The 22,542-nt window shown below is 37.7% G+C and overlaps 1 non-coding gene and 1 pseudogene across 1 annotated transcript; one reads left to right on the forward strand and one right to left on the reverse strand.

Annotated features, from left to right (window-relative positions):
* Positions 1-1,625: 1,625 nt before the first annotated feature.
* On the reverse strand, positions 1,626-14,728 carry LOC113752158 (annotated as a pseudogene).
* Positions 14,729-17,398: 2,670 nt separating this feature from the next.
* Positions 17,399-17,505, forward strand: LOC113754585. The gene has a single exon (XR_003465267.1). It is a non-coding gene; the product is annotated as a small nucleolar RNA R71 (small nucleolar RNA).
* The last annotated feature ends 5,037 nt before the right edge of the window (positions 17,506-22,542 follow it).

Here is a 22,542-nt window from a genome sequence, read left to right on the forward strand (position 1 = left end):
GCATTGGTGAATTGATGTCCCTAAACCTAAAGCTGAGAATCGTGATGTCCCTAAAGCTGTTGATGAATTGATGGGTAGCAGCTGAGAAATGAGAATCGAAACAAATGAATTGAGTTGAAGCGGCGAAGCGAAGAGTGTCGTGAAGGCTGAAGACTGAAGAGTGAACTGAATAAGTGAAGATTAGGTTTAGACTTTAGATAATTGCGGTCAAAATTGAAAATTCGGTCAAAAATTGGAGAACCAAGGTTCATGGGTTGAACCGATTTTAACGGGTTTTACGGTTTTTACAATTTTGACCGGTTCTTGGTTCAGGTCAACAAAGACTATGCATCGAACCGGACACATGACCAGTTTGCGGTCGAACCGGTCGGTCCGGTCCGAGTTTGAAAACATTGGTTTTAAGGAGTTTGGTGTTTTGAGTTACAAAAGAGTCTCGTGGCGAGGGTTTAAGCCTTTATGGCTTTTTATCTTACATTACATGACCGTTTTCTGAACCGCGACAAGGAAATTTCGAGCAATAGACAGAGGGTCCACAAGGGCAAAGAATGAAGCAAGCTTGCTGCCTATGGAGCAGCGAGGAATTAGCCCGACGATAGAATTAATTCTCATAACCCAAAAATAGTTCAAAAAGCAGAATTAGACTATGACGCAGGTGCGGCAAGTCCAGTGCGAGTCCTTTCGCTTTTGTGAAAATTGTAACACGGTGTGACCAAAAAAAATGGGGAAGAAAAACAGCAACAGAGTAAAATAGTCTATTATTACTTAGCATTGGATACATTTGATAAAACTGAAATCTGAAATTTGAATTCATTAATTTATTAAATTGTTAAGTATTTAAATATAATACATTTATGTGCATATCACATTCAGTGATACGTGAATAATTTATTGCTTAATTTTGGAAGCAATTTTTGCCTAGAAAATTCAGTGTCAGTTAATTAATTCAAATGTTTAATTTTTGTTATAAAATATTAAATTTAAGTGTTAAATTGATTTATCAAATAGGGTCTTAATTTTTTTTTTTGAAAAAAAGTTTGAATGCGTTTGATCCGATTATCCTCACATATCAAAGCATACTTTCGAGATCATGGACCCTTATAAGTGTTTTGACAAATGGTCCACCAGCAACCAACACAGCACTCACATCACAATCTTAGTTGTTACTCTCAAAAGAAAATGCTTACGATCAATCCTCGTTGGTCCTAATTCCTAATCTCATCACAATCTTAGTTGGAGAACCGCGGTTCACGGGTTGAACCGGTTTTAACGAGTTTTATTGTTTTTACAATTTTGACCAGTTCTTGGTCCAGGTCAACAAAGACTATGAACCGGACCGGACACATGACCAGTTTGCGATTGAACCGGCCGGTCCGGTCCGAGTTTGAAAACATTGCCCGTGATTGATCACTGTGTGTTACTTTGATGCGTATCCTTGGAACAAAATCGAAAGGTTGGAATACTCCTAAGTGGAAAAAAGAATGAAAAACATTGCATGAAGGACCACAATGGTTCTAAAATAATGAGCACTCCCACTTATGACAAAAATTGCAGATGCAAGAAAGACACCATTTTGCACCAAATCTTCTTCCATACAACAGCTACATTCAGAACTCTCATTTGCAGTTTCTTTTTAAGTAATCTAAATATGGGAAGCGGAAAATAATCCGCCGTCTAATACACATTATCCTGATGATCGTCTAGGTGACTATTTTTACAACAGGCGGCAGAGTCTTCAGAAGTAACACCGAAGGCCGACGTACGGTGTGATTGAGCAGAAGCATCAGACTTAGAAGCGTTAGAACTCCAGCTTGATGAGCTGTGCCAAGTGACACAGGTACTTATGACAGAAGAGTTGATACCCCCAAAGTGACCTGCCGACAGAGCAAAATTTATTTAACAGATAAATGTAAAATCATTCATGCGTGTCTGACAAAGGCAATCATGCCAAGGAACTGGCCGGACAATTGCGATAAAGCTCGCCAACAAGAATTGCTAGAACTTAGTAGGACACACCCGGAGAGCAGCCACGCCTACTATACTTCCGATCAAGGAGCGTATGGCAGGATGCAGGTCCAGTTTCTGAGTTGAGAACCATAAGCCACCAATTGCTGCTAAAGTCGTAGTGCCAAGTACACGATGATCTAGCTGTTAAAGAAATCGAGTCTTGTTATCAGAAAATTTTGCATACCAGCACAAAATATGGATTCTAACAGAGATGAGATTTCATATTTGCATCTGGTCACTTTACATCTTTCAAGAACATAAGCATTAGAGAGCCTAGTTTGTCATACAGTGAATTGAGTCAAATATCACGCAAAGTAAATACTTATGCAGCCAAGCCATAAAACTTCAAGATTATTAAACGTACATTGCTTGAAAGTTTTCTCATAGCATCTTGACTACAGTAAATCTGACTTTGTATCTTCCATCTACAATCATTATCAATGTCAACGTACCAGGTTGAGTACTTGATTCACACTTCTATTTCTGTCCTGATGATCCCAAAGGAGAAGGTCAACATTATCTGAGAAGCATCTCTTGTGCTAAATTTTGCTAGAAGAAAAAGAAAAAGAAAATAAATGTAACATCAAATGTCCAACCTTTTCTTGTGTCAGTGTCCACATCATTTCATTTCATAAGTAGATTCCTACAATGAAACTATTGATAATAAACAAAGATAGCACACTTCCTAATGAGAATAAATAAAGTTCACCAATTCATTTGGAATCCAATAATATTTCTGTAAATGTGAAGTCTGATAGAAACTAAGAGAGGTTACCTGTGCAATTGATGTATTCTCAAAGAAGTTCCGCAGAAGAGGCTTCATACTGAAAATATCTTCTGGAACCCATGTATCACCCATCTTTGGGAAAGTGTTAAAGGCATGACCCTATTGATTTTAGGTGCAGCCACAAGTTAAAATGTGTGTGTGTGTGTGTGTATCTATATCATAAAATACAGAGCTTGTCCTTTGATTATTGGCAAACATGTCAAGTTGCAAAGAAGCAATAGGTAAGTACAGCATCATTTCCTACAACAAATGCTCCTGAGACACCAGTGATGCCGACAAGAATGCTCACAGGAAGGGCAAGTCACTTAACTTTTGCAGCACCCTTAAGCCAAGCTACTGACTCAGCAGGAGGTTCAGGCATAACAACTGAAAGAGCAGTCACGAAGATCCCATTGTAAATTACAAATACTGAAGTAAGATGGGCCGCTAGGCGGAAAGGGCTGACTCTTGGTTCAGCATATTCCGATGCGGGGTCCTATAAAGGAAAAGAAATTAGACCTTTTTGAATAAAACGTGTCAGATATTAATCATTGCAAGTAGAAAACCCAGTTCTTGAACCACTTTTAACCATCCACCAACCTATTAGTCCATGCCCGGCACCAAGAGAAAATAACCCAGATAATCTAAGTCCAAGTTGTAAAGTAATATAACCCTTGCGAAGAAAGTAAGAGAATGACAGAGCAAACATGATACCCAGTGTTCTTCCCCATATTCGATGTGCATACTCCATCCAATAAATGGACTTGAAATCATCAATACTCATCCCTTTGTTTACACTGCAACAAAACAAAAATAAGAAATGGAGCGAAAAGTGCTCCCAAGTGAACATGACTAACAAATATTGTGACTGACATAAAAATTACTATCTAGCAAAAAGATGATGATTTGATGTCTGCCGAATTTCCCCTCTTTTTGAATTCTAAATGGATTGGCCTCCTCGTACCAATCAACTTCCTAAAAAGATTCCTATTACAAATCAATTTTCTCAAACTTTCCTTTTTCTTGAGAATGACCCACGGAATAAGGAAAGTCCTGACAGCTAACAAATTGAGAAGTTGACTCGGATTGGGAGACTGTCAAATTTCAATCCTGACTTTCCAGTTTTGAGCAGTGAGTTTAGGCATGCCCACGTGCAACCATCAGATGTTTTTCACTAAAAAATCTTTATTTAAGCAATTTCCATTCCTACTCCTGAAATAAGTACAAAATATCAAATATGAGTAGAATCTATCAAATAAGACGATATTTGGCAAAAATAAAAGGAAAATTATGAACACTGATACCAACTAATTGCACCCTATCAATGTCCCCCACACCTAAACTATGCTTGTTCTCAAGCATAATCCAACTCAGAAGCGTAATCAAGATACCAAGCAAATCATAGCAGTTCATACCAATAAAGATATCCCACATTCCGCACTTCATCAAATTCAGAATATGTCAAACTGACATTCCTTACATTTAATATGCACTCATTCACTCCAAAGTGTATAAGATATAAGAATACTCTCAAATCGACAAATGGAATGACATTACCATAACCTTACTCATATGTCACATCTCCACCACTCAACCATGAATCAAATACAAAAATCAAAGGAATTTTCACACGGTTGTAATGGGGCTTAGGTAAAGGTAGGATAGAAGGATAGTTCAAGATGTAAATATGCCAAAGAAAATGCCAAAAGTCCAATGCACAACTTCTTTGTAGGTTTGCACTTCCAAGGCATGCTGCATTTCCATCAACCAAACAAATGAAAGCAATTGCCGGTATTTCCCATAATCACATTGCAAGCAGTGTGCACGAGAGCACGTTGCAACACATTTTTCACTCTCTTTTTCTTTTGTGTCTTCTCTTTTTTTCTCTCTTTTTTTTATCTTTTTTATCTTTTTTGTTATGACACAAACATCCCAGAAAACACATGAACTTACTACACTTGCTCTTCTCGTTCTTTGTCTTGTAAATATTACACCAAATTTTTATGCAATGAAATTTGAGAGTTTCTCTAGCATAAAGGTACAAAGAGAAAGTCTAAAAGAGGTCTCGGGCTAAAAATTGGGGTATCAAACAAAGAAAAGGGTTAAAGGCTCAACTTGGCTCACTAAAGGTAGATAAAATAAAGGTAGGTTTTTGAGCAAGTAAAAAATAGCTCAATCCTAGGTGCCCTCATCATTTTAATGCATCTAATTTAACAAAATTGTGATCTCGATATGCATAACAAACCAAATTCTAGAATGACCAAACCATGTGTACTACTACTCGACAAATGAAAAGCGAAAAATAGAGCAAATATAGAGTATAATGCTCACAATCAGGTCCAACAATCTTACAAGTGGTCAGGAATTAATGTCAAATCCAGCATATTCATTAATTAATTCCATCATCAAGAAAAGTAGAAAACCCCATGGCATGAACTCACGATTCATACTTGTATCTCAATTGCATTCATCATTGTTTAAAACAAAGAACTAATAAGGACAATAAAATGCAAAACAAACACCTAAAAGCATAGCTAACTCTTCTCCACACCTAAATCTTACATTGTCCCCAATGCACGCAGTAAAGATTAAGGAAATGAAATAAAAGGGCAACGATACTTCTCTGAACACGAAAGAGGGTACCAATGAACTAAGGCTCGGGAGGAAAGGGTGAACGGAAACCCATGTGGTGGAAATAGTGAGCGAAGTTCTGGGCCATGCAGGACACCTGGCGCTCGATCCGCTCCAATCGAGAATCCATTTGATGTAATTGGAAATGGAGATCCGCTGAATGCCTCTCTTCAGAAGATGACGGTGGTGGTGCAGAAGAGAAAGACCCTGGGGCATCAGTAGAAGGACTGCCAGTCTCAGCAGTTTTGGAAGCTTTGCACTTTGGTGGAAGCTGGATCGGCCCTGGAGGAGCGAACTGGAAGACACCATGGACCTGTTGAACTAAACTCATTTTCTCCAAACAAACCAAATCAAGAGGTTCCATAATACAAACCAAATACAGATTATGATTATTCAAATCCAAAACCCCAAGATTAACGGTCAATTAAATGATATAAGAACCTAGAATTAATGGCTTATTTTTCTTCCTCAAAATAGTTCGGAGGTGAGAAGAAACCAACACCCCAAGTTAATTTTAACCTCAACAACCATATACCAAATAAAAAAGAACTCGGGTTTGGTCAACGTACCCGAACAGTCTTTCCTACTCGAAAAGCTATAAGCCATGAAACGGTGCAGATAACGGAAACGAGATTCTTTAGATAAGAGGTTTTAGACTGGTTGGGATCATAGAATTGGGTGTCAAGTGACAGATCCTTCCAGTAGCCAGTGTTATGGGAGAAAAAAGGTTCAGAGTATTCACAGGCACTCTCCATGTGAGAACCCTGAAAATGGATATATAAACTAGTGCATACTTCATTTGCATTTCTTTTATTCCTTGATAATTTTTAGTATTACTTTTAATTGTTCGCAATTAAGTACGTAATAATAGGTTTACAAAAAAAAAATATATAATTTTCCTAAGTTATGAAATTTCTTGGTTTTATTTGATTAAATTAATATCTTTAGGGTTAGATTAATTTTTGCCTTAACATAAAAAACTTAGAATACTTAAATTCCTTTATGCTAAATTAATGATACTCGAGTCGATAGACCTACTATTCCTAAATAAATTATTTAAATTCCTATGTTTAATTCCAATTAGTTGCTAATGTTAAATGTTAATAAGAATTTCCGCGTTAAGATGAAAACCAATGAATTATAGATAGATATAGTACTAATATACTAAATATACTTAAGGCGTGAAAATTTCGATAAATATATCCTTATCTCCCTTTGTTTTCACAGTAAGTGCGTAAAAATAATTTTTATATGCAAATTGGCACCCTTGGATTAAATTATTATTTCACTTGATTTTATATTACTAAATCGATAAATTTAGAGTTAGACTAATTCTAATTCCTGAGAAATAATAATTGGAAATTCTAATAACTAATTTAATCGCTAAATAATATAAGAATTACTAGGAACCTTAATATTCAAGTTTAATTGATAATTATTCGATAAAAATGGTTTAGGTATATTAGGATATAATTAGGCGTTTAAATTACGCTTGGGGATAATTTTTAGAAGTAAGTTAGAATTGAGAAATTAAGTTGAGGTTAGGGAACAAAGTGAAAAGACCAAAATACCCTTACCTTTCCATGCAAACCAAACAAGACGTCTGACCGCAAGTTCAATTACCGCAACTATCACCAATTCTATACGCAAATCGATTCTAATACACGAAACCTCTGCTCCTAAAACCGCGGCACCTTATACCATTACCTCCATTTCACATCTTAAACCACGGCACCACAATACTCTTAATATCACTCAATCCTTTCTCATATCACTTACCGCAAACCATTTCCTTCCTTCTTAATACCAGATACCGCCTCTTCACCAATTCCATCTCCTCTGCACAACTCCACCGCAACCACTGCACTTCCTCTCTACAACCACCCCTCACCTCTTCCTCTGCCTAGACCGAGAGTATACGAGAGAGAGAGAGAGGGTTACCTGGTGAGCTGCATCCGAGAGCAAGGGAGGAGGGAACGTGAGCTGCAAAAATTTTCTGGATTCTGCCGTGAACTGGAGTAAAACCAGGGAGAAATTTTCAGTGAAACTTCACCATTCTGCGCCCCCATCTCCACCAACTCCAACCAACCGAACTCAAATCCACCAGCTGCAACCAATTCTCAGCCGCAACTCAGGAACCAAGACAACCGACCTGCACTTGAAGCCGAGAGCAAGGAGAGAAAATTCTGGAAATTTCGTGTGTGAGATTAGCTGGTATCTAAGGTAATTTCTGGACTTATTAGGTGGATTATTAGTAGAGGAAGCTATATCAGGGCTTGCATGTATGGATTGTGCAGTCGGATGATGAAATCAAACCATTAGAAAAATTTCTGTTTTGATAAAATGTTGCTGCCGAGAAACTGAAGTGATAATGAAACTCCATTTTTTTTTCCGTGACCATCTGAACACCTAAGTGTCATTAGCTGAGTGAAAACTTGAAGTTTAAGACCATGCATGTTGATTTGTGCATTCGGATGAGGTGGTTAAAGCAGAGAAAAATTTGTGTTGTGGTTAAAAATTTCTGCCGAGGAGCTGGCTTGGGATTGTAGTTTTATTTCTGACTTCCTGCGATAATCTGAGCTCAATTAAGTGTTTAACCAACTAATAACAATAAGGTTACGTCATCTAAGAACTTGAATGTGGGGGTTAGGCATACGGATGAGATTTTTAAGAAAAGAATTTCTGTTATGTGCTAGTATGGAAACTGCCGAGAGCTTAGCTTGATTTTTGCAGCCTGATTTGGTTTAATGTTGTAGTTTGAGCTTATAACCATAATTAGATAGTTAATAACAAGTTAATTAGGCTCTGCATGCAGCTAATTAGTTAGTTTAAACCAGAAAAATAAAATCAAAGTGCAAATCTGCCCGTGCATGTTCATCCGAGCCAAGCAGGAAAATTTTTAGAAAATTTTGATGTTAATGGTTGTTGTTTGAACTCGATTTCTGAACTGGAAATGTTTATTTTCTAGCTAAGTAATTGCATGAGGGAGTTGAGAGTTTAAAAGCATGTTTTAATCCAGAAAATAAAATGAAAACAGAACGTCTCTTCATGCATGTTCATCAGTGGCTGATGGACAAATTTCTGGATTTTTCTAGATGATTTAGTTGCTGAATGAATCTGGTTTTGAAGTGGAAATTTTTACTAGCTAGCTAAGTGTTAAATGCTGAATTTGAGTACCTAACACCATGTTTAAACCAAAGGAAAATTTGATCTAAAGTATATTAGTTGCTGGAATTTCTTATGTGATAGTCAAAGGTTGAGATGGAATCTTAGCTTGATTTTTAAATTTTTCCTTGAAACATGATGGATGGTTGAATTAAAAAAAAAAAACATTTTGGTGTTAAAAGGGAAAAAGGAGTTTTTCACAAGTGGAAAAAGAAATTTCAGATTTTCGGATGTCCCTGACCAGTCTCAATAAAAGGTTTATATCTTGGTGTAGGAAAATCCGTTTAAGGCGCCGTCAGTGGCATTTGAAACTAGAATCATAGGCCTTTGTCCTGTAGAAATTTCGTATTTTTCCTCCATGTGTACTGCTGTCTGTGAATCCTCAAAGTAGACTATTTTGTATGAATGTCTTGTTTCTTTGTGAAACTGAATTTGGATTTGGATTGAGTTTTTAGCTTACTTGTGGTTTAAATTCTTGACTGAATTGTGGTTGGAAGTGATTGATGTTGTCAAAGGCTAATGATTGATGAAACCCTTGGCCATTTGAATGATTTTATAAGTATTACTGGGTGATGAAATTTAACTGCTGGAATTCCTTGGAGGCTTTACCTTCATTGTTGAGTTATTCAAGATATGATATGAACTTGCTAAGAGCCAAGTGCTAATGATTGATGAAGCCTTGGTCATTTATTTTATTCTTGATTTGATATGAACCTATTGAAATCTAGGGCTAATGATTGACGAAACCCTAGTGAGATTTTCATTGGAAATGTTGGTTTGTTATATTGATGGATCTAAATTATTACGTGTTTACAAATCGGAATCGTAGGAAATCCGTTTTGGTCCTGTGAACTTGAGAAAAGCTCTAAAACAATCTATTTACATATATCTTCACTCTAGTAGAGTGCGATAAAAATCTAGCACTGTATGTTAACGTTAGAAACGTCATGTAGGGATTTTCTCAACCTTGCCAACTCGATATTTCTTCCTTTAAGATTAAACTAGCCTTATTACCTTTGGAAAATGATTTTCCTAGTTTCTAAAACTCTAGCCTTGTTTTACTCCTTTTCTTTTCTCTAAAAAAAATTGTCCTTGGCTAGTTAACTATAGGAAAAGTTTCAAAATACGAGTTTTAATAATTTTAGTTAAAAGCATAGAAACTTGCTCGACAAGAAACCTTATTTTAAATAAAATAGTTTTTAGTGATAATTTTTGCAAGAACCATAGCTTTAAAGAAATGTTCAAAGTATCTTCCTAACTTTGACGTTAAGAGGATTGTCGACTTATTTCAAGAAAATAATATTAGTTACCCTTTTATAAAGAAAAGTATCTCAAGGAAAACTATAAGAAACATTTCTTATACTTTTGTCAAGTTTCAACTTAAGGAGATTCTTGATTTTTCTAAGTGAAAGTAAACTAGTAGTATATTAGGTATATCTCGATGTGTATAAGCTTAAAAACTGAATAGAAACTTATAGTTTCAAAATTTGGTTTTTAGGATATTGCGAGGACGCGGAATTCGATTCCGAACTTGATATCTGAACTCCACTCTTGGTGAGTGTCCCTGCTTGTTCTATGCTTACCTGGTTAAAGTGCTTTCTTGACTCGATATGTGATAAGTTGCAAAACTGGTTTTTGATCCATCGAAGTGAGCTGTGTGTACTTTATCGCACTAGCCGTTCGAGTGGTGACTTGTGCAAAACTTTTTTTTTCTCCTGAATCCTTGATTCTAAATGTAGTTGCGTCGTTGGGTGAATCTCTCGACCAATCATCTACGGGTATATCTCGAGTATACTGCGTCCTTAGTCGGCGAGCGGGCCCGGGACAGGGGTATGAACGGTGACGGGTTAGGATTAAAATGAGTGGATCTACATGGACTATAAGTAGTGAGAGTTGACGGAGGGTCAACTACGTCCTTAGTCGGCGAGCGGGACCGGGACAGGGGTATGAACGGTGACGGGTTAGGATTAAAATGAGTGGATCTACATGGACTATAAGTAGTGAGAGTTGACGGAGGGTCAACTACGATGAATGGTTATTACTCGTTCAATTTGGTTCAGTTATTACTCGCTGTTTGATTTACGTGACTGCATGTTTTGGGGCACCACTGAATTTTAGTTCACCCCACGTTTATTGTTTTTCTTAGCAGGTTCTGGAAACTGAAAGCTTGGATGCTTACTTATGTTTTCTCTTTTGGAGTGTATTTGAATACTATGACTTATTCTGTGGGCTGTAATGTGTTATTTGGGATAATGTACTTTCATTTTTTTTGGATTGCCACTTGAAACTGAAAAATGTGTAAACCCTAATTCGATTGCTTGGCTTGTAAGTTTGTATTATGGATGTATGTATTTATCTATCCGGATGAGTGCGACTTTATACCTTGGTATGTAGCGCATGGAACGTTTAAGAGCCTCGATTGACTATTTATATCACTGCTATCTCTGAAATTAATGTGGTTTTAGTGATGATATTATTCGGGGAAATTTGTTTTGTAATAGACTAGGTTTTTATTCGAAAGGATTTGGGTTAGAATGCTTGCGTGAGTCCTGGCGAGAGTTGGGCAGACGGCCCGCCAACCCTTTGGTTCGCCTTAGGGGGAAGTGGGGTCGCCACACTCCATATATTCAAAAGATTGAGAATAAGATATATCAATAAAATCAAAAGCCAAATTGAATTCAGTAATGAACTGCCTGAATTCCTTACCCATCAAACGAAAATGAACTATATCAGGAGTCGTAACAGAAAATTCATCAGGTATATTGAACTCGAAAGTGGCATAAAATTTCCATGTTAAATCAGTAAAAGCAGACAAAACAATGGAAGCATAATTGGTCCAACCAATGGCAGCTATCCTCCTAGTGACCTCATCCCTAATGTTCACAATGTCGAGTATGGAACCATGGATGAATTTACAAGGAATAATTTTTTCTTGTACAAACAGCGACATATTGTTCCTTATCAGCTGCCTTAGTGAAGGTCAAATATCCCCTAAAGTGGGCCGGGGAAGAGAGGTGAACCTCCCTATTCCTCCCAAGGTGGGACCGGGGACCACTCGATATAGTTGCTTGGGAAGGTCCACTTAAAGGGATAGTGGGCTGCGGGGTAGGAGTGGATGGTCGGTTCTTCTTTTTATCCTTTGTCTTAGCAATTGACACCAGTAAAACAGGGAGAGAACAAGGCACAAACACTAAAAATAAGTCAACTGGCAAGACAATTAAATAGGGAGTCCTCAATCACAATTCCAACTATCCGAGTGGAGCTCAGGGCAGTCAAATCTGCGGGGTATAAGCACAAACGTGCTAAATTGCAACCAACAACCAGGGAATCCAAGCAATTAAAAAGAAAGAAAAAAACAGCAAAACCCCTAAATGTCACCCAAATATCTGTCATCAGCTACCAATTAAACGTCTGTCCTCAACTAAAGGAAAAAGGAATGAGGGGGCTTGAATGCAGTGCAAGTGGCTGCAGCGCACGGGTAGGCGACGAAAGGACAGGCGGCGCGCTAGGGCTGCGTGAGGACGGTGTGTAAGAGCGACACTGTGGTGCTCGAGAGCGACACGATGACTAGCAATTGCGATTGAGTGGTGAGTGGCGGTCGACGAAATGCGACGTGATGCGATGCCAGACGTGCCACGGTGGCGGGGCAACGATCCGGCAGCGGTTGGCGGCGTTGCGGACGGTGGGCAAAGCAGCAGTGGGAAAGGGAGAAAAAGAGAAGAAAGAAAGAGAATAGGGTAACTGTGATTTTTTTTTAGTTGAACCACTGTTTTAGGCGTTGGCACGCTTAACTGCCTTTGAGTCTTCTGACCAACCCTCCGAAATTAACTTCCTTACGCGTGACTTCCTTACGTGGGCACGCCTAACTATTAGAGAGTTTTCTGACTAATTTTCGAAAATTAAGTTCCTTAAGCGTGACCACTTGACGTGGGCACGCCTAACTAGTGGGTAGTCTTCTGTCTCTCCAATTAAAAATTTCGTCACAAAAGCAACAAATCACTGAACGCAACTAACACTTAACAAAAACTCCAGAAACATAAGAAAACTAAAACAAAGGGCCTTGGGTTACCTCCCAAGCAACGCTTTCTTTAACGTCTTTGACTAGACTTGATCAGAACTTTAAGTAGGATAAATTGGATCCTTGAGTTGCTTGAACTCGACTTCCTCAACAAAAAATCCTTCATAGTAAGGTTTGAGACGATGGCCATTCACCACGAACTTTTTTTTATCTTCAAACTCTGGATCTCCACTGCACTAAAATAAAAAATATTAGTGACTACAAATGGACCAATCCACGGAGAACGCAACTTACCTGGAAAAAGTTTAAGTCTCGAACGATAAAGAAGAACTTTTTGCCCAATCACAAGCATTTTTCTCGATACTTATTGATCATGAAAAAACTCGTTTTTCTCCTTATAAATGAGTGCATTCTCATAAGCTTCATTTCTCAATTCTTCCAACTCCTGCAATTGAAGCTTCCTATGCACTCCGGCTTCCTCGAGATCCATATTACAGTGTTTAATCATCTAGAATACCCTATGCTCAAATTTCATTGGGAGGTGGCATGACTTTTCAAATACTAATCTATAGGGTGATATCCCAATTGGCGTCTTGTATGCGGTTCGATACGTCCATAGTGCATTTTTCAGTCTTGAAATCCAATCCTTCCTATCCGGACGAACCATCTTTTCCAAAATCGACTTAATCTCTCTATTTGACACTTCAGCTTGACCATTCGTTTGCGAATGGTAAGACATGAATACCTTGTGGAGCACACCATATTTACCGAATAAACCAGCAATTGTCTTGTTGCAAAAGTGTGTTCCCCTGTAGCTCACCATAGCTCTTGGCATTCCAAAGCGAACAAAGATGTTAGACCTAATAAACTCTGTAACCACTTTAGAATCATTAGTTCGGATGGCTTTCGCCTCCACCCATTTGGGCACATAGTCAACTGCAAACAAGATATATAAGAAACCATCGGATGACGGAAAAGAACTCATAAAATCTATACCCTAAACATCAAAAATTTTAACAAAAAACAGAGGAGTTTGAGGCATTTGGTCTCTACGCAAAATATTCTCTGCCCTTTGGTATTTATCACAAGACTTACAAAGTAAATATACATCTTTAAAAAGGGTAGGCTAGTAGAAGCCACTTTCTAACACTTTACGAGTTGTTTTCTTAGGTTCAAAGTGTCCTCCATATGCAAAAGAATGACAAAAGGTGAGTATAGAATGAAATTCATGCGCACTTACACACCGTCTTAACACTTGATCTGAGCACTCCCTCCAAAGGTAGGGATCATCCCAAATGGAATACTTAGCATCACTCTTCAATTTTTCTCTCTTAGCCTTTGGCCAACCTGCAGGTACTTGATTGGTCACTAAAATATTCACAATATCAGCAAACCAAGAAATAGAAGAATTAACAGAAAGTAATTGTTCTTCGAAAAAAATCTCCCTCGGCGAGGATCCTCCTTAGCCGAGCACAAATAGCTCAAGTGATCAGCACTAGATTTTCCACCCCCTTCTTATCTCGAATCTCCAAGTCGAATTCTTGAAGGAGCAAAATCCATCTAATTAACCTTGATTTTACGTCCTTCTTGGTGAACAAATACTGCAATACTGCATGATCAGAAAAAATTATTACTTTCGCACCCAATAAATAAGACATAAACTTTTCTAAGGCAAAAACAACATTCAATAATTCTTTTTCAGTGGTAGAGTAATTAAGCTAAGCCCCAATTAAAGCTTTTGATGCATAGTAGATCGCATGTACTGCCTTATCAACCCTTTGCCCCAGTACAGGCCCCACTGCATACTTACTTGCGTCGCTCATTATCTCGAATGAGAGGTTCCAATCTGGGGGTTGAATAACGGGTGGTGATGTCAAGAGCTCCTTCAATTTGTCAAACACCATTTTACACTCATCGTTGAAGTCAAAGGTCACTTGCTTCTGCAATAACTTGAACAATGGCACTCCAACTTTTGAAAAGTCTTTGATGAACCTCTGATAAAATCCTGCATGATCCAAAAAGGAACGTACTTCCCGTACACTCACGGGATAAGGTAAAGCAGAAATAAGATCTATCTTTGCTTTATCTACCTCTATACTCTTAGCAGACACCACATGCCCTAGAACTATACCGTGCTCTATCATGTAGAGACACTTTTTTCAATTGAGCACTAAGTCAGTTTCTATGCACATTTTCAAAATCAAACCTAAACTATCAAGATATTCATCAAAACTATCACCGTAGACACTAAAATCATCTATGTACACGTCAATAATCTTTTTTACATATTCAGAGAAAATAGTTACAATATATCTTTGGAAGGTTGTTGGGGCATTACAAAGCCCAAAAGGCATTCTTTGGTAAGCATAAGTATCAAATGGACAGGTGAAAGTGATCTTTTTCTGGTCCTCCAGTGCTATAACAATTTGAAAATATCCTGAAAAGCCATCTAAAAAACAATAATAAAATCGATCAGCCAACATTTCAATCATTTGGTCAATAAAGGGAAGGGAAAAGTTGGTTTTTTTTCGTTACGGAATTCAACTTTCGATAATCAATGCATTGGCGCCATCCCGTAGGCTTCCTAATTGGGACCATTTCGCCCTTTTGATTTTTCTCTACTGTCACCCCTGCCTTTTTCGGAACTACCTGAACGGACTTACCCAAGACTATCTGAGATAGCAAAAATAATGCCTACATCTAGGAGTTTAAAAATCTCCTTTTTAACCACTTCCATCATTAATAGGTTTCACTGAGTCTGTCTCACTGATTTTGCATCCTTTTCTAGTCTAATCCTGTGCGTGCATAAGGAGGGGCTGATTCTTTTGATGTCTGCAATGGTCCATCCAATCGCCTCCTTATGATCTCAAAGAAGTTGAACCAGTTTGTCCTCCTGAAAGGTGACAAGTGTGTAGAGATAATGACTAGCAGTTTCTCCTTGTTCCCTAAGAACACATACTTCAAGTGGCTTGGGAGGTGTTTGACCTCCAACTCTGGTGCCTGTACAACAGAAGACAACAACTTTTGATGAGTTTCTGGTGTAAAAAATAAGGCAAACTCATACCTTAGAGAAATAGATGAAAGTGAACGTAATGTTTCAACCATATGTCTTAGTTTATCACTCAGTTCTACATCAGGAGGTGCTCCTAACTCAAGATGTTTAGTCAAAACTATCTCTAGTTCATTCTTACCATCAAACTCAAAAACTTCCTGCACAAGTGGGTCAATGACACTCCCAACCAAAACTGAGTTAGATTTTTCAGGGTATCTCATGACATCAAAAATATTGAAATACACAATCTCTCCATCTAACTCCATTGACCACGTACCTTTATTTGCATCAATTTTAGTCCCAGCAGTACTCAAGTCTACCTAATAGGATAGGTGACGGATTCACAGACTTTTTATCTCCCATATCCAGGACATAGAAATCAGTTGGAAACACTAGTTCATTTACCTGCACTAAGACATCTTCAACTAGCCCATCCGGATAAGCATAAGTACAGTCCGCTAATTGAATTATGATGCTAGTTTCTTTAAATGGCCCAAGATTCAAGGAAGCATAAATAATTTTAGGCATTACATTTATAAATGCTCCCAAATCTAGCATTGCTTTCTTAACTGTAGTATTTCCTATCTTACATGGGATCATGAACATACCTGGATCCCCACACTTGGGTGGAAACTTCCTTTGGAGTACAACTAATACGTTCTCTCCCATCACCCCTTAGTCTCCTCTTATTGGTGCACAAATCTTTTAGAAATCTTGCATATCTTGGTACTTGTTTGATTGCGTCCAATAGAGGAATGTTTATCTCCACTTTTCTGAATATCTCCAGAATCTCTTTCTCCTTCTCTGGTTTCCTTGGCTTCTTCAACCTGCTAGTAAAAGGTGGAGTGTTAGACTTATGCTTCATGAGAGAGTCAGAGATTACCTTGGCATCTGAATTTCCCCCTCCTTTTTCCTCAAGTTCCTTTTTTATTTGCTTTTCACTCTTATCTTTAAGGACTACTAGTCGGGGCCCTCAACTTCTTTACCACTTCTCATGGTCATGGCACTCACGTTCTTTGGGTTTGCTTTGGGTTGAGATGGCAACTTCTAAAAAACGTGAGACTCTAGACGATTGATTGCAATTGCCATGTGGTTTACCTGATTTTTCAAATTCTTCATGCCAGACCTTGTCTCTTGTTGAAATTGAGCAGTGCTTTGCTGAAATTGGGTGGTAATTGTGGCCAAGTTCTTGACCAAATCTTCCAAGGAGCTTTCTCTATTAGAGGATGAGGGATAGACCTTTGGCTGATTTTGAGGCTGGAACCCTGGCAGCCTATTCTGACCAAAATTTTGCTGGCGGTTCCCTCCGTAGTTGAAGTTCGGATGATCCTTCCAACCTGGGTTGTAAGTGTTGGAGTATGGATCATATTGCCTCCTTGGCGCGGGCACGTTGCCAGCCATGTTGATTTGTTTAGGACTCTCATCTTAAAGCGTTAGGCACATATCAGTAGTATGTCCTGTGTTGGAACAGATCCCACAAACCCTAACTTGTTATATATTTCCTACAGCCAATTGTCAAACAATTGAAGTTAGCTCCGACAACTGCTACTGAATAGATGAACTTTCCACTTCATCCACTTGACGAGTGGGGACATTATCTCTGGGGCCAAATTGTTGTGAGCTGTGCTCCATTTCCTCAATCAACTCCCATGCTTCTCCAGGGGTTTTATTCACCAGTGTTCCACCATTTGCGGCATCAATGATGTTCCTGTCAGACAAAATAAGACTTTCGTAAAAATATTGAATTAACAACTAGTCACTTATCTGATGCTGGGGGCATCTGGTGCATAATTTGTTGAACAGCTCCCAGTACGCATATAAGGTCTCTCTTGGTTGTTGCTTGATGCCACATATCTCTTTTCTCAAACTAGCAACTCGGGAGGCAGGAAAGTACTTCTTCAAAAATTTCTTCTTCAGTTGCACCCAGGTGGTAATACTACCTGCCGGCAGGTAGTAAAACCAATCCTTGGCTGATTCCATGAGAGAAAAAAGAAATGCTGTTAGTTTAATCTGCTCTTCAGTTACCCCGGGAGGTTTCGTATTTGAGCACACTACTTCAAATTCTTGTAGATACTTATGGAGCTCTTCACCTGAAAGACCATAAAAAGAAGGTAAGAGGTGAATTAATCCAGATTTTAACTCAAAAAAGGTATTTTCATTCAGATTAAGGAAGGTAATGCAAAGTGGTTGCTGAGTTAAGTCGGGAGCAACCAACTCCCTTAGTGTCCTGTTATTTGCCATCATATACTCTTCTTGTTCTGAATCGTTTGCAATAGATGACTGTCCTTCTTTGCGTTTCTTGGTCTCTTGTCTTTGCCTACGTGTTGTCTTTTTAACTTCAAGGTCTTATATTAATTCATCTGTGCAGGAAGAACGAGGCATACACCATAAAAATAAAAATGAAATGAAATGAAATTAACTCAAAAGTGAAGGAAAAAAAATCAGGCACCAATCCCCGACAACGGAGACAAAAATTGACAGGTGTCGATGCCTATATAATAATAATAATCCTAAGTACCAACAAAAGCAGTTTCTTGTCAATTCTAGTACTGGAGCATGGACTCTAGATGTGCAATAGGTTACTAGATTCATCCTGGTTCCAAAGAGTTTGATAAATCCGATATATCAGAATTTATTCACGAGAAATCTTTAATTTGTATATAGGGCAAGTAGGGTCGTATCCTCAGGGACCGGGGAAAAGTTCGTTCCTTTTCAAGTCAAGGTGAAACGGGGGGTTTGAGAATTAAACGCTAATGAATTGTTAGCTAAATTAATCAACTGCGAAAAATAATTAATAGAGAGAAATAATTGAGAAAACTCTAGCCAAGGTTACACTTCAGAGATGGTTCAAGTAACTGATCATTGATGCAATTATAATCCCAACATTCATTAATAAGTAGGTTTTTAACTGCGGATAGGATCTGACAGTCAGTTTCTCCTTACTGTTTCGATAGTCAATGTACGATCATTGACTATTTTCCTAATATAGGAATAACCCTAGGGACGACCATAGGATTTGATTCCCTAATTGCATTAGAAACTAGAGAAACCCTACTCTAATCAATAAACACGCTATAAGGATTTATTTAAATTAGATTATACGTTTTTCCGACACAAATCCAATTATGTCAGTTAGGGGTGTGCATCGAATTCGAATTCGGTAATTCGGAAGTTGAATTCGGAATTTTTCGGAAATTTGGCTTCAATTTCACCGACCGAATTCGATTTCGAAATGGCAACTTCCGAATTCGAATTCGCTACCGAATTGAATTCGGAATTCGGTGAATTCCGAATTCACCGAATTCTTTTTTTTTTTTTTTTTTGGCCCTCTCATTTCTTTCAAGAAACCTGTTCAAAAACAGTCGGGATACATGCAGAAACCTGTTCAAAAACAGTCGGGATAACAAATCAAAAACAGAAACCTGTTCAAAGTAAATGCAGGAAATACAAAACAATTCCAGGAAATAATAAAAAACAATTACAGTCCAAATCAGAATCACTATGTAAATTCCAGTCCAAACAATTACAGTCCAAACCAGTCCAAACAATTCCAGCAATTACAGTCCAAACCAGTCCAAATTCCAGTGGTTTTCTTTGAAGGGACGACATCTAAAGCAACACACAGAGTAATTTTCTTACCCCCTAGCTTGTGATTTCTTTGACACCAAAGGATGATGCGAGCGATGCTAACTCCCTGACCACTTCTTTGCCAAATTGCTATGATTTGCTTCTAGTACTCGGTAGACCTTCTGAAAATTTTTTCGAAGTTATTTAGCTCCTCGTTGAGGGCATGGATCTGATCCTTGCTGGAGACCTTGATGACAGGGATAGTATTATATAGTAGTCCCTTGAGCAAACTCTCTACCTCGAGAAGCCAAATCTTTGCCAGTGACGAAGAGGAAGGTGATGAAGAGGCTGAGGCGATGAGGAAGGTGACGAAGGTGACGGAGAGGCGATGAGGAAGAGCCGAAGAGGGCGGCGGAAGAGCTAAGGTGACTGGTGAGTAAGTGAAAACTGAAAAGATTAGGGTTTTTGGCTTTCAATTTTAATTTCAATTATTAACTTATTTTATGTTATATAATATTATAATATATATTATATATGTATTGTTAAAAATTATTATATTATATATAAATATTATTCTTCGAATTCGATATCGAATTTTCAATTCCGAATTCCGAATTCGAATTACCAATTCGAATTCGGTAATTCCGTTTTCAAAAATTATAGTTTCGAATTCGACCCGAATTCGACATATTCGAAATCGGAAATACCGAATTCACTACCGAATTACCGAACTTCCGAATTCGAACTTCCGAATTCAAATCGAAATCGATTTCGAAATCGGAATTTTTCGACTTTGCACACCCCTAATGTCAGTTGTTATCGGGATGAGAGTAATTAAACAATTACAGATTCAACTACCCTCAATTAACAAATAGACTACGTGAATAATTAAATATTGCGCAACTATTCAATCATACACAATAGTCATAACCACTAAAGGCAGAAAACATACAAATACCAATGAATGAAGGAAGAAATTAAAATAATTTAAATCTCACAGTTATTGTTGAACCAAATCTTCAGTTGTCCCCTTGACTAGAATGATGAAATTAGTTCTTCATTAATAGAGAACAAGCCATGCAAAAATCTGTTTGAAACTTTCAAAGGCCAAAAGGAAAAGTAAAGACAAGAGTACTATGCTATCCCTCGTCTCTAGCAAAAAGATGATCATTTGATGTCTGCCGAATTTCCCCTCTTTTTGACTTCTAAATGGATTGGCCTCCTCATACCAATCAACTTCCTAAAAAGGTTCATATTACAAATCAATTTCCTCAACCTTTCCTTTTTCTTGAGAATGACGCCACGGAATAAGGAAAGTCGTGGCAACTAACAAATTAGGAAGTTGATTCGGATTGGGAGACTGTCAAATTTCAATCCCGACTTTCTGGTTTTGAGCAGTGAGTTTAGGCGTGCCCACGTGCAACCATTAGATATTTTTCACTAGAAAATCTTCATTTAAGCACTTTTCATTCCCGCTCCTAAAATAAGTACAAAATACTAAATATGAGTAGAATCTATCAAATAAGATAATATTTGGCAAAAATAAAAGGAAAATTATGAACACTTATACCAACTAATTGCACCCTATCACATAACCAGAAATTTAAGACCCCAAGAGCTCAACTTAAAGGACTCAAAACTAATAGAAAAACACTACAATATATTTTGGAAAAATATGGAAAAGAATGGGATTTGACTGACAAGAATTGGGGCTAAAACAGTTTGGAAGCTAGGTAAACTAAGGGGCTGTTTTAACACATAACACTTGAATGATTTGAAAACGGAATTTCGCACATAAATAGAGCCTAAATACACTGAAAAACACAACAACAAAAAAAAACCCAGAGTTTACTGGAATTAATGACTCAAACAGAAAATAAAACTGGAAAAAGATTGGAAACAAGAACAAGGAGATGCAATCCTACCTAACAAGAATTTATGTTGCACGGCTAGAATTTAATAACTTGGGCTGGAATTTGGAAATTAAGGCTAGAAATATTTCGTTTCCCACCTAGACAAGGAGTTGGTTTGCCCAGTTGATTGATTTCCCAAAGAGTTTTGGGCAAGGTAGCCACTTTGGAAACAAATGATAAGGAATCCAATTCGAATTAGGAAACAATGAGCTGCTGGATTCCTTTTCTTTTATGCAGCTGTGTACTCCACTATAATTGGCAACCAAAATCTGGAAATTTTTAGGATGTTTTCAACTGAATTTCATTGATGTAAATTTTTTTATTTTAAACAGCAACAAGAAACTAGCGACGATACAAGGAAAATTTTGGCGACTAGGGTGCCGTCAAGTAACCCAATTAAGGTTTGACTTTCTTTGATGAATTTTCATTCAAGAACCCAAGAAACCCAGCAAGATATTCTAGATTTTCCAAAAAAATTTTATTTTAATCAAGAATTCCAAGCACAGTCAAGAATGTTCAAGAGTTTCTTCAAGAATTACATGGATAGCTATGAATTTCCAGGTTTTCTTTCAAGAACTTTTTATGAACCAGTTTATGGCTCCAAGAACTTTATTATTGCTGTTTTATCAATCAAGAAATCCAAGAACTTGATTCAAGAATTCAAGAAACAATGCAAATCAGATTCGGACAGCCTACACAATTCAAAAATGCGACAACAAAACTCCAAGAAACACTAAAGACACTTCGGATGCACGACCAGTCTTTTTTTCTTTCTTTGGACTCAAAACACAAATGAAACAATGAACAAGAGAAAGATTGACAACTAAAACAAAACAAGTTTATGAGTGAACAGTGATTTCGGGATGAACAGTTGTACTACAGTAGTGATGAACAGTGGCACTATAGTATCCCCTTGTAAACAGTATTTCTTTTTCTTTTTTTTTTTTTTAAGAAAACACAAACAACACCAGATTCTTGACACAAAGAAGCGACTAACATAGAAGGAATAAAACCCTAACGATGGCTAACAAGAACAAGGAAACATGACCCTAATTTTGACATAAACAAAATGAAAACAAGAGATATATGTGATACCTCTTCAACTAGCTCTGATACCAATTGATACGAACTCTAAACGAGACCAGGATCTAGAAGATTGATTGGCAACACGTTGGAAAGATGGAGTTGAGAATGACACGAGAAACCGCTTTAGTATTGAACCAACAGTAGAAAAACGCCACGATTGAGTGCGTTTCTCAATCGATAAGTCTTCGATCACTTTAGGACAGCACTAAGATTCTCAAGTTTAGCTTTTGCAAGCTATAGAAGAGGGCAACCTCAAATAGCAAGTTTGCTGAAAATTTCTCGAATCTATCTCCTCCTGAATGAAAGAAAATACAACTATAAATAACTCTACGAATACTTA

Source organism: Coffea eugenioides, chromosome 11, assembly GCF_003713205.1.
Source record: "Coffea eugenioides isolate CCC68of chromosome 11, Ceug_1.0, whole genome shotgun sequence".
Classification (NCBI taxonomy): Eukaryota; Viridiplantae; Streptophyta; class Magnoliopsida; order Gentianales; family Rubiaceae; genus Coffea; species Coffea eugenioides.